The sequence below is a fragment of the Propithecus coquereli genome, unplaced genomic scaffold, assembly GCF_000956105.1.
Source record: "Propithecus coquereli isolate 6110/MARCELLA unplaced genomic scaffold, Pcoq_1.0 Scaffold163, whole genome shotgun sequence".
NCBI classification, from domain to species: Eukaryota; Metazoa; Chordata; class Mammalia; order Primates; family Indriidae; genus Propithecus; species Propithecus coquereli.
The window spans coordinates 2,914,157-2,925,449 of NW_012140858.1; positions in this window are offsets into that span (position 1 = coordinate 2,914,157).

Here is an 11,293-nt window from a genome sequence, read left to right on the forward strand (position 1 = left end):
CCCACTCGGCGCCCACAGCAGCCAGCACATGGCTGTTAGTAGAAATGCTATGGTTAGCAGCTCTTACTGCTGGTGCACACAGCGTGACTGGGGAGTGTGGCTGTCCTCGGGGGACTGGGTTCTACCTCCTGCATGCAAGCATTGCCTGTGGAGTTTGCATTTCCACACAGGTAGGGTGGAAGATGATCTCAGGATAGTGATGGAAAACATCCTCCAAATGCAGCCAGGGGCAGGTGGGGGTGTCCCGAGGAACTCGGTGTCCTTGTTTGGGGGCCACACATGCAGCTCTGCTCGCAGGCCGGCCTCTGCTCACTGGCTGACTCTCTGGGCTCTTTTTGTCCTTCTCCTCTCAGTGCATGAAGACCCTGAATCCAATGCCTTATTCTGACTTTTATTTGACCCTTGCGGGAGCGTGTGGCAAATACTCGGGCTGTGTGTCTCCTGAGTCTCTGCTGACTTTGGATCCTTGGCAGGGCGACTCTTCTCCCTGGGGCAGAAGGCCTTGGGGAGCATGGACAGTGCTGGCCTGGGACACAGTGTGTAAACCTGGGACCTCTGATTTTCTTGGCATTTCCCACCTTGTGTGTGACCTTCCCATTGCTGGTCACAGCATGTGACCTGGGAGACTGCTGGAGTCCACAGAATGTGCATCCATCCCCTCCCCCTGCCACGGAAGGAGGGGACCTTGTCATCACAGGCATTTTGTGGGTTTGGTCCCTGCCGGGTCCTTGCCCAGATTTGTGGGTAAGTGTTTGTCCTGTATTAGTTCAAGGAAGTGGCCGTGGTTGGTAGCACAGGATATGGTCAATGATTGACTTGATCTTCAGAGTGTCAATATCCCTCTTGTCCATTGAAACAACTCTGATCTCTGGTGGTCTTGGGCTCTGCACCGAGTGGGACCCTCTTGTGGCTGGGTAAGTGGGAGATTCTGGCCCCTGTCTTCTTTTCCCTGGATTTGTTCCCAGCGTTCTCTGCTCCTGTCTTACAAGGACCTGCTGGGGGCTGACTCTTGTGAATTGGTGATAGATTCTTGTCCTACTTGCTGGCCCGCCGGCCCCCATCTGAGGGACATCTGAGAGCCTATGAGAAACACAGAGGGCACCTCTGCTGGCCATGTGTCCCCAGGGCCCATGGAACCTCAGGGATGCATACATTTTTGGGAGAATTCTGATGCTGACGCAGTGTGGTGTCAGGTGGGAAGACAGAGTCCTGCCCCAGTCTATTTGGGCTGCTCTGACAAAGGACCTTAGACTCATAATTTATTAACAACAGAGATTTTTGCTAACAGTTCTTGAGGCTGGGAAGTCTAAGATCAAGTTGCCAGCAGATTCAATGTTTGCTGAGGGACTATTCCTTGGGGACAGTGCCCTCTAGCTATGTCTTCCCGTGACAGACTGGGGCCGAGAGGTTGCTTGAGCCCCTTTGGTGAGAATGCTCATCCCATGCATGAGGGTGGAGCCCTCGTGACATCCCCAGAGGCCCCGCCTCTTAACAGTGTCCAGTGGGAATTAGGTTTCAACATAAAAATTTTGGTGGACACCCACATTCAGGCCGTAGCAGGTCAAAGACATAGTGGGGTGTGCCTGAGGAAGAGGTTCCAGAACCTGGCTGTGGCCTGGAGAGAAGGGCTGTGAGATGGTCAGCGACCGTCTCTTGTCAGCGTCGGACTGAGCGGTCCTGATGCCTGGGCAGGGCACACCCCGGTGCAGGAGGACAGGCAGTGGGCAGGGGCAGGTGGAGCCAGATCGAGTGCCCATGCCCTGGGACCCTGGTGACAAAGACAGAGCAGACTCCCTCCTTCCTCCCCACACACACTGTGACCTCCATGGTGGCCCTGATACACCCTTCAGAGCACAGGGTTGCTACAGCAGCTCCTGGAATTACCTTCAAAAGGAGGCTTGAGCAGGCACCTGCAAGTGACAGGAGGCTCTGCCTGCACCCAGGAGTGTCATGAGACAGGAGAGCCTGGCAGAGTCTGCACCCCTAAGTCCGTGACGTTGTGACACTCTTTTGCCCTCACCCCAAGGCTGCTCTGACTGTCCCTTACCTGGGGGTTTTCCTCCTAGTATCAAGCCCAGGTTGCACCTGGAATTCCAAAGGGCATGCTAGGAAGAGGGACACCTGAAGGACTGAGGAGAATGATCACCTTTGCTGAAGAAAAGTTGGTCCTGAGCCACTGAGTGCCCCACAGGGGAGCTCTCCAGGCCGGGAGATGGAGGCCAGGTGGTGAGGGGAAGCAGGAGCAGAGCAGGCCCTTACTAGGTTTGTGGCCAGCAGCACTAGAATGGAAGCCCTAGTCCCAGTCCACGGCCTGCCTGCGCTAGGTGTCCCCCTAGGGCATGAGCTCTTCTTCCCTGAGAACGCACAGCCTGGCTTCCCTCGGTTCCAGCAGCAGTTCAGAGTAGTGGGAAGAGGAAGGGGGAACACAAGGGTCCCTGCTTCCTTGGGCTGGGCACAGGGTTGTGTGTCCTTTTGAAATGTTGGTGAAAGAGTCCCTGAGCACGTGGAGGGGACAAAAGTGACCCTTGAACCACAGGGCACTGGGCCCTCTAGATCCTTCTGCCCTTCTCTGGGCCTTGCTGTTTTCTTCCTCCAGCACCTCAGTATGTGTGTGCTCACAAACATGCACACGCGTGTAACCCCACACTTGGTGTGATTTTCTTTGTTACACCTGTACCCCCAATGTTAGATGGGTTCCCCTTTCCTCCTTGGAGATACAGGCTTGGACTCCATCTCAACCTACAGAGGTCTGAATATGTCCCAAGAATGTTTTCTCATTCTCCAGTCCTACTGGAAAACAAACACACAAACACCTTGGAAAGAACAACACAACCAACATAAAGTGCAAATATCTTAAGCACATAGTGTGCTGGATTTTCTCACGCTGGAAACAAAATGCAGATCTGTCCTTTTCCAAACCTAGGTATGTCCAGAGCCCCAGGGGCCTCTCTCATGCTCCCTGTAGTGGCTCATTGTGACCACTGCTCCCGTCCAAACCCTGAGCCCTGAGGGTCACCCTCTCCTGACCTCCTACAGCACTGATTGCTTCTGTCAGGCACAGTGGTATACTCTGGCTCATGTTGCCATTTAATGGTCACCATAACCCTATGAGATAACTATGACTATCAATGCCAAGTGACAGAGGAGAAAAGTAGAGGGCATGGGGGGTGTGTCCTTGCCAAGGCCATGCTGCCAGCAAAAGGTGGAGCCGGGTCCAACCAGGAGCTCCAGCGCAGTCCTGGTGTCCCCCACTCACCTGGGCTGTGAAACATATGGCAGTTTGGAAAACAGAACAGCACAGAGGGAGGGCAGGTGCTCATGCGCACGCCCTGGCTGCCCCCCTCGCTGTGCAGAGGTTTGCACATCCCCTGAGTTCCAGCCTGTCTCCGTGGCTCAGAGCCTCAAGAAGGTGGGTGGCTCAGAGTAGGGCAGGACTTTCCCAAGGGCCATAGCTGCTAAGTGACAGATTAGGGACCATTTTTCTCTTCTCCATTTCACAGAGGACAGTAGGAAAGTGAGGCCAGGTGGGGTACAAGAGTTATGGCCTCCTTTGTCCATATATAGCAAGCCCAGAGCAGCATTGCACGTGGTTGTCGCTGACCACGAACACAGCCGCAGAGGGGCGTGTCTCAGTACTGAATGTTGAGATACAGACTCCTTCCCCTTTGTAACGCCCCTCTCAGAAAATGTGAGCACAGAGTTGCAATGTATTTGCTTTATTGATATTATTGTATACATATGTCCTACTGCTGTAAAATATGCATATTAAAATGTGCAATGCTGATGAAAAGTGAAAAAGAAATGTGTAATAAACATTTAAAATAATACCTTTTTTTTTAATTGTCAAGGGATATAATCCTGTTCCCTGTAAAATATTATGATTAAAAGGTAAGAATGAAAATAGGTGGAAGTTAAGTATCTCTGGGGGAAAAAGAAAAGAAAAAAATGGGACATTAACAATGGTTTTGTTGCAGGAATGATTGAGAATGCCTCAGTTCTCCTCTAGGGATTTTAACTTTTGAATTCCTTCCTCAGTTAAGATGTTGTTGGGATAACGTGTGCACACCAGAAAATTGGCTGTTTTGCCCCCAAGGTTTGCTTTTCCCACGTATTGTACACACTTAGAAATTGTTTTCTTTTCAAATTAGAAGAGGAACAAGTTACAAATATGATGCACTATAGAGATCTGGAAGCAGGCTCAGAGCCTTCCTAGGCTTTTGTGGGCGTGGAAGTGGCGTGAGTTTCCTCTGCAGAAGTTTAGAATGGGAGCCTGGCACTGCTCTCAGGCAGCTGGAGCACCTGGACAAATCCATCAAGTTGCCCTGTCCTACCTTTGCAGAGCCAGGAGTGCGGGTGCTGGGAAGTCCCATCCATCATAATTGTTCTGAGTCAGCCCTTCATCCACAATATGGGCTGAAGTGACAGGCAGGGGTGTGAGGTTGGGCAGCTGGTGGTACTCAGGAGCTGGGCACACTTGTTGCAGCCAAGTCTTCTGGCTGGGATGGCTGCAACAGTTCAGACTCCAGCAGAATGACAGGGCGAAAAGCCTGGTGGGCTTTCCTAAGATAACAAGTGGTAAGCCTCGTGAGATCAGCACCAAGGACAGCTCCAAGGACGGCTGAATTTTGAGACACTTTGAACCAAAGGACTTCCTTTAAGCACAGGTAGTTTGGATTTGGATACCCTTTCCCCTGCTCACTCCCTCCACCAGCAATTGTCTGCTCTTCCATGACAACATTCAATATATATATAATATGTTACTAAAGTAACCTTCACCATTACAATATGAGATTGCTATTTTTTCTATTTTTAGTAGAGACAGGAGTCTCCCTCTTGCTCAGGCTGGTCTCGAACTCCTGAGCTCAAGCGATCCTCCTGCCTCGGCCTCCCAGAGTGCTAGGATTACAGGCGTGAGCCACCATGCCCAGCCCACTGCTTCCATCTTGACATATTATAATACAGTCATGTGAAGACCTGCCTTTCCAGGCTACAGCGTATGGGAAATATGATATATTCATCTTAGCATCTGCACCATCTGGTGTAGTTCAGTCATGTACTATGTCTCAGTGTATCATGGATCTGAAATGGCTCCTTCGTCTTGGGCAGTTATGCCCCTGTGATTGGGATACACATCCTCCCTCTGATTAAGGGAGGTAACACTTAATCACTGCTGAGCTCTAAGCACTAGGGTTCTAAGGGTATGTAAAGCACATATCCTGTCTGTTGGGATCTCAAAGTCTAAAGGGAAATACAGAAATTTAAAACATCATCTTAATGAAGTTGGGGACAGCGTGCATTTGCAGAAGTTGTACATATTTGGGCCTCAGAGTGACAGTGTAGGCACTGTTGCTCACTCTGAAGTCCTTTACCTGGTGCCTCGGGCATTGCATGGGCTGGGCAGCAGCGACTTGGCAGGGGCATACAATCCCCACCAGCCAGCAAGACCAGGTGGCTTCCCAGGGAGCTGCTAAAATCCACCAGGGGCTCAGAGGTTCACTCCTTTGCCAGGATGAAACACCTGGGTGGGGACACAACCATTCTCATGGGAATCAATCAGGTCATTCTTAACCCCAGCCTGACCCCTGCACCCAGCCAATGCCTGAGGGAGGAAATACCATTCCTAGCCAAACCCACCTTATCTCCCAAACGTGATCCCCATACTCCATGGGAATGATTTTCTCTGGCTTGGGAAATACATAACGGAGACAATCTGGAGGCTTTGACCCTGCCTGCCTCAGCCTGACCAGTATTGAAGAGGAAGCAGTATGGGCAAGATCCAGACACTGAGGATGCCCCTGTCTTTACCAGCAACTTTGTGACCTTGGGCCAGGCATTTGTCCTCTGGACTTCATTCTTGAGGCTGTGAATCCACACAGACAGGAACTGTGAATGCCTTGTTCACTGCCGAATTCTAATCATGTAGCACTGTGCTCAGCACATAGGCACATTCCACTCCACGGATATTTTTTAAGTATGTGAATATAGCTTGTCTACTCTAAAATACTGTTTTAGAAATGAAAGACACTTTTACTCATAAAACCGAATGGGTTCAGCTTAAATCATAATCTTATTTTGACTTTTTTTTCCCATTGGGGATATTGTTCCATCTCAAAGATCATTCACACATTCCTCAAATGACACTGAAAGTAGAGGGCTTGCATGGAGGTTGAGAGCAGGGGTTAATCTTCCAACTGTCGGGATTGCTCAAGTAGCTTGGGGAAGATGCTCCAGGGGTGTGGTTGGTAGGAGGGGAAGATCTGTGGCCTGGGAGTTGGGAAACCTATGCTGTTTCCAGGCAGCACCAGTAGCTGTGTGAGCTGAGATAGGATGTAGGATGTAGGCTCTGCAGGCCTTCTCCCCTCCCCGTTCCCAAGTATCCACTCCGGAGCACACATATGAGGACACCTCCATCTCAGGGCCACATGCAGCCCCTCTCCACGTGCATGTGAGAGAACTGCTCAACAGAAAGCTGCCATAGCCATGCTGGGCACTTTAGGCCATGGCCCAGTGTCTCCCTCAACTCAAGTGCATAACAGACTCCTCAACGGAAGACTCTGGCTGTGGCATTCATGTCTTGGTATCTCCTGATGTGAAAGAAATGTTGATTCAGCTTCACAATCAGGAAAAGGAGGGCCAGCGACAGCCCAGGGGAAGAGAGAGAGCCTGGATCTCAGCGTTGAAGTTGAAAGAGTGCTAAACAGGTGTCAGGAGATCTGGAAACTGATCGCTAGAAGCTGTGTGACCTGGACAAACCGTTTAGCTTCTCTGGACTGTCACCTTTGGGAGGGTCAGTGAGATGATGCATTAAAAACTATGTTCCTAACCCAGTGCTGTGAGGCAAACCTGTAATCCCAGCCAAAGGAGGCTGAAGTGGGAGGATCGCTTGAGCCCAGGAGTTCAAGACCAGCCTGGACAACATAGTGAGATCTTGTCTCAAAAAGAAAAGAAAAGAAACAGAACTTCATTCTTCTTTGAACTATTGTCAAAGTGATCTTCCTATTAATAAAACCCTCTGAGATCATTTCTCTTTTTTGCTTAGAGAATTCCTTTAATTCAGGAATTGTTACTATTTTCTTTTTGTGAATCTGATAAAAATCTAAAGATTCTCTCTCTAGAGAAATTCCCCTGCACACATACACGCAATGTTTTGCATATAATTTCTGTGGCTACTTGACACCAGAAGTCCATGGATCTGGGTTTTAACAAATCCAGAAAGGGAACGTATGAACTCTAAAGCATCTCAGAAGCCAGGATATGATTCTTTGTTATTCTAGCCAAGCCAGTCTAAACAGTGCCAACATCCTGCTCTGACCTCACATTCTGGTTCATTTCCAGGCAATGTTCAGTTCAGATTACCAAACTTAACAATCTAGACAAAAGTCAGGTCTTTTAATATCTCTTCCCTCACCCTCCCCACTCCTCAAATGCCCTCCGCTGGCCTTGACTCATGGCACTCATGTGGGACTAGACGCAATGGAGAAACTGCCAGGGGCAGGTGGAAGCCTTCTGGTGGTGAGTCAGGGCTGGCTTCCAGTTCAGCTCTGCCACAAGTGCTGCTGGGTCCTTGGCAAACCTGGTCCCTAGATCCCCAGCCAGCGATCCTCCTCCCTCTGCTGTACCACTGACCTGGGCTCACCTACAGAGCCACAATTGGAGAGTCACACTCGAGGAAACAGGCTGCCTCCTAGGAGAGAACCCAACTTGAACAGATTGGATTTCCCACCAAATCCAAGAAGCTCAAAGAAGGGTCACAGTGCAGGTGTGGGACTCACACTGTGCTTTCTTTCATGTAGCATAACAGGTGTTTGGTGGGTCCCTAAAATGGGAAAGAATGGGGGGTGGCTCCCCTCAGCCTTCTGAAAGTTCAGAGCCAGGGCATTGCCCCTACTGTGGTGTCCTGTTGGAGAATCAGATCTCACATTGGGTCAATGTCTGGAAGGTAAGAAGCTTAGAAGTGTTCCTGAAAGACCAGAATGCCCGGAATCAGGGAGCCAGAACTGCAGCTCCAGCTCTTCCCTTGTCCTCTGTCTACGAGGAAAGCACTGCCCTTGGTGGCACCAGTTGTCTCTTCTACCAAATGGAAAGTATTCAACAAGGTGATCGCCAAGGCTTCCTCATGTCAACACATCCCAGATTCCCCTGAAATGGGGGAAGCTGTAAGCGAGTGCCTGATTTCTGCTTATCACAGGTACCCATCATTTCCTAGGGGCTCAGGGGCCTGAGAGACACACACTCAGCCCCTCAGCACGATTCCCTCTTCACAGGGCACTGTCACAATAGCCCTGTGGGGAAGATCAGACAGGTGGTGATGATTCTCCCCATTTCATAGACAAGGAAAGAGTTTCAGAAAGGCTGTTTGACTCACTCAGAATCAGATAAAGACTCACAGGATGTTAATGTTGGAAAAGATGTCAGAGATTAAAGGAAGATAATCTCCACTGTCATTTTGCTGATAAGGAAACTGAGGTCTTAAGAGTGACAATGGTGGAACCCTGAGGTACCAAGACTCCCGGTCCTGAGTTCTTCCCATAAAACTGTACCTCAGTTTCCTCCTCTGTAAGCTGAGGATAATAACAGTGCCCAACTCATAGGGTAGGATAGTTGTGAGCACTTAGCACTTAGAGATAAGCTCTCAATAAATAACAGCTGTTACATCATGCTGCCTGCACTAATCTTTTATATCCGTTTAAGATTTATCCATGATGTCTTTGGCTAGAACTATCCAAAACAGACTTTTCATAAAATAGTCAACCTTTTGTCATCTGCAGTGGTGCACTGAGAATGGGTCGGGTAAATATAGATCGGTGAGGGCTGAAAGAGCCAAAGACCCATTGTTTGGAGGGTGGGAAGGTAGCTGTGGTATTGGGAAAGATTCTCCTACAGATTTAGAAGAACAGAGAGCCTGACAGTCCCCTGTTGCAGAGATGAACGCAATGGATAGGGACATCCAGGCCCAGCTGGCAGCTCACAAAGAGCTATTGTCGCTGTGTGTCTGACCTTGCCCAAAGTCCCCTGAAAGAAGGGCAGCTGAGTCCTTGTGGCAACAGGCACCAGTCATCAGAGCACAAAACAAGCTCTGTGTGTGTTCCTGCCTCTCTCCACACGGTGCTACTTCACATTGCACACAGCACTTTACAGCTCACCAAGGGAGAGTCTTAGCAGACTTTAACTCAGCTCGTCCTCACAGAATCCAGACACGAAAGAGCACATAGTGTATGATTCAATTTAGATGACATTCTAAAAGAGACAAAACTAGACTATAGTGACAAAAATCAGAACAATGATTGTAGAAGGCAGGAGGGGTGATGGGAAGAATTGACTAGAAGTGGGTACAAGGTAACTTTCTAGGGTGGTGGAAAAGTTAATATCTTGTTTGGGATGACAGTTTTACAGATGTATACATTTGTTAAAACTCACCAAAGTGTACATTATAACTCAATGAGTAAATTAATTACACCTCATTAAATTATACCTCATTTTTTAAAGTCCAAGTTGAGGGAAGAGTAACAGTCACTTAAAGAAAATGCGTTTTTCATTCTACGATAAAGACATCTGCACCCGAATGTTTATGGCAGCACAATTCACTATTGCAAGAATGTGGAAACAACCCAAGTGCCCGTCAATCCATGAGTGGATTATCAAAATTTGGTATATGTTTACAATGGAATATTACTCAATCATAAGAAATGACAGTGATCTAGCACCTCTTATACTTTCCTGGATTAAACTTAAGCCCATTATCCAAAGTGGGGCACCACAAGAGCAGAAGAACGGGATCCACTTGTACTCACCATCAAATTGGTATTAACTAATCAACACATAAATGAACATATAAGAATAACATCTATTGGATATTGGGCAGGGGGGAGGGGGAAGGAGGGAGGAGGGGACGGGTATTTGTATACACAAGGAGTGCAATGCGCACCACCCGAAGGATGGACATATTTGAAACACGGACTTGGCGGGGGGGACTAAGGGCAACGTACGTAACCTAAACATCTGTACCCCCATAATATGCTGAAATAAAAGAAAAAAAAAAGAAAATGCATTTTCCCCAGAACCCCACTTATTCACACGCTTTGTTCTGTGTATGGTTCCATAGGTCAGTGGTATGTGTGTGCGTATATAGCTATCTGTCTATCTAGATATGTATGTGTGTATGTATATAGCTTTCCATCTATCTATCTATCTATCTATCTATCCAGTCAATCTAGTAAGCTAGTGTTGATTGAGCACCTAGCGTATACCTGGAAACATGTAAAGGTAGTGGATTGGGAATACAGAAATGAATAAGACACAGGCCCATTCTGGAAGAGCCCACAATGGCATATAGAAAGTTAAGGATCACTAAGGTAAGAATGAGGAAAAATCACCCAAAAATGTTCTCAAAAAGTATCCACAAGAAAGTGCAGTGTCCTAAGAGTGAGGGAAACAGCCTTGAAATGAGATTCATAGGCAGAGAAAGGGCAGCATGCAAATTCAGAGAACAGCTTTTTTTTCATCCAGCCAACATTTAATCCTCACTTCTTGAGCACCTTGATATGTCTCCTAAGGAAGGCTCTTTCACTTAGCCTAAGAGGGGTCCTCCAGAATCAGAGTTCTTGAGGTTTGTCCTTCACCAGCTGTATACCCTACAGCAAGCTACTTAGCCTCTCTAAAGAGATGGGGATCATCATGGTACCTACATCATCAGTTATTGTGGCAATGAGAAAAAATAATCCACATGAAGTGGGTAGCCACAGAATTAGGCACACAGCAAATGTGTAATAACTGTTAGATACTATTATTGTTATTCTTGTCCTTAATATATGTCAGAAATTCAAGCAGGCCCTGGAAATTGAGAAGAAAACTCTATGTTCCAGTAGCAGAGACAAAGAAGTTGACGGATCATTACAATATTATGTGCTAATGACTTGGACAAAGAAGGAAATTTAGAGATTCTGCGCTACAGATTACATTTATTCCTACAGAGGCCCAGAACAGGAAAATGACTTTTTGAAGTTTTCAGAGTAATAGCACAGTCTGGAGTCAGGCCTCCTGAGTCTCAGTCCGAGGGCACATCCACTACAGTTTATACCTCTAAAGGAAAGGGCTGTGTACTCTTCTTGCTCTTTTGAGTTCTCTAGAGCTCTCATTGTGGCTCTCCAGAACAGCACTCTCTCAGTTCCTGGAGAGGCAGGTTAGGTGATCTCTTTATCTAGAACTTGCACTCAACTTATTTATACAGAAGCAACTCTAGGATGCTTTCTGGAAGCTGACAGCCCCATCTTCCCCTCTGCAAAGCATACAGAGG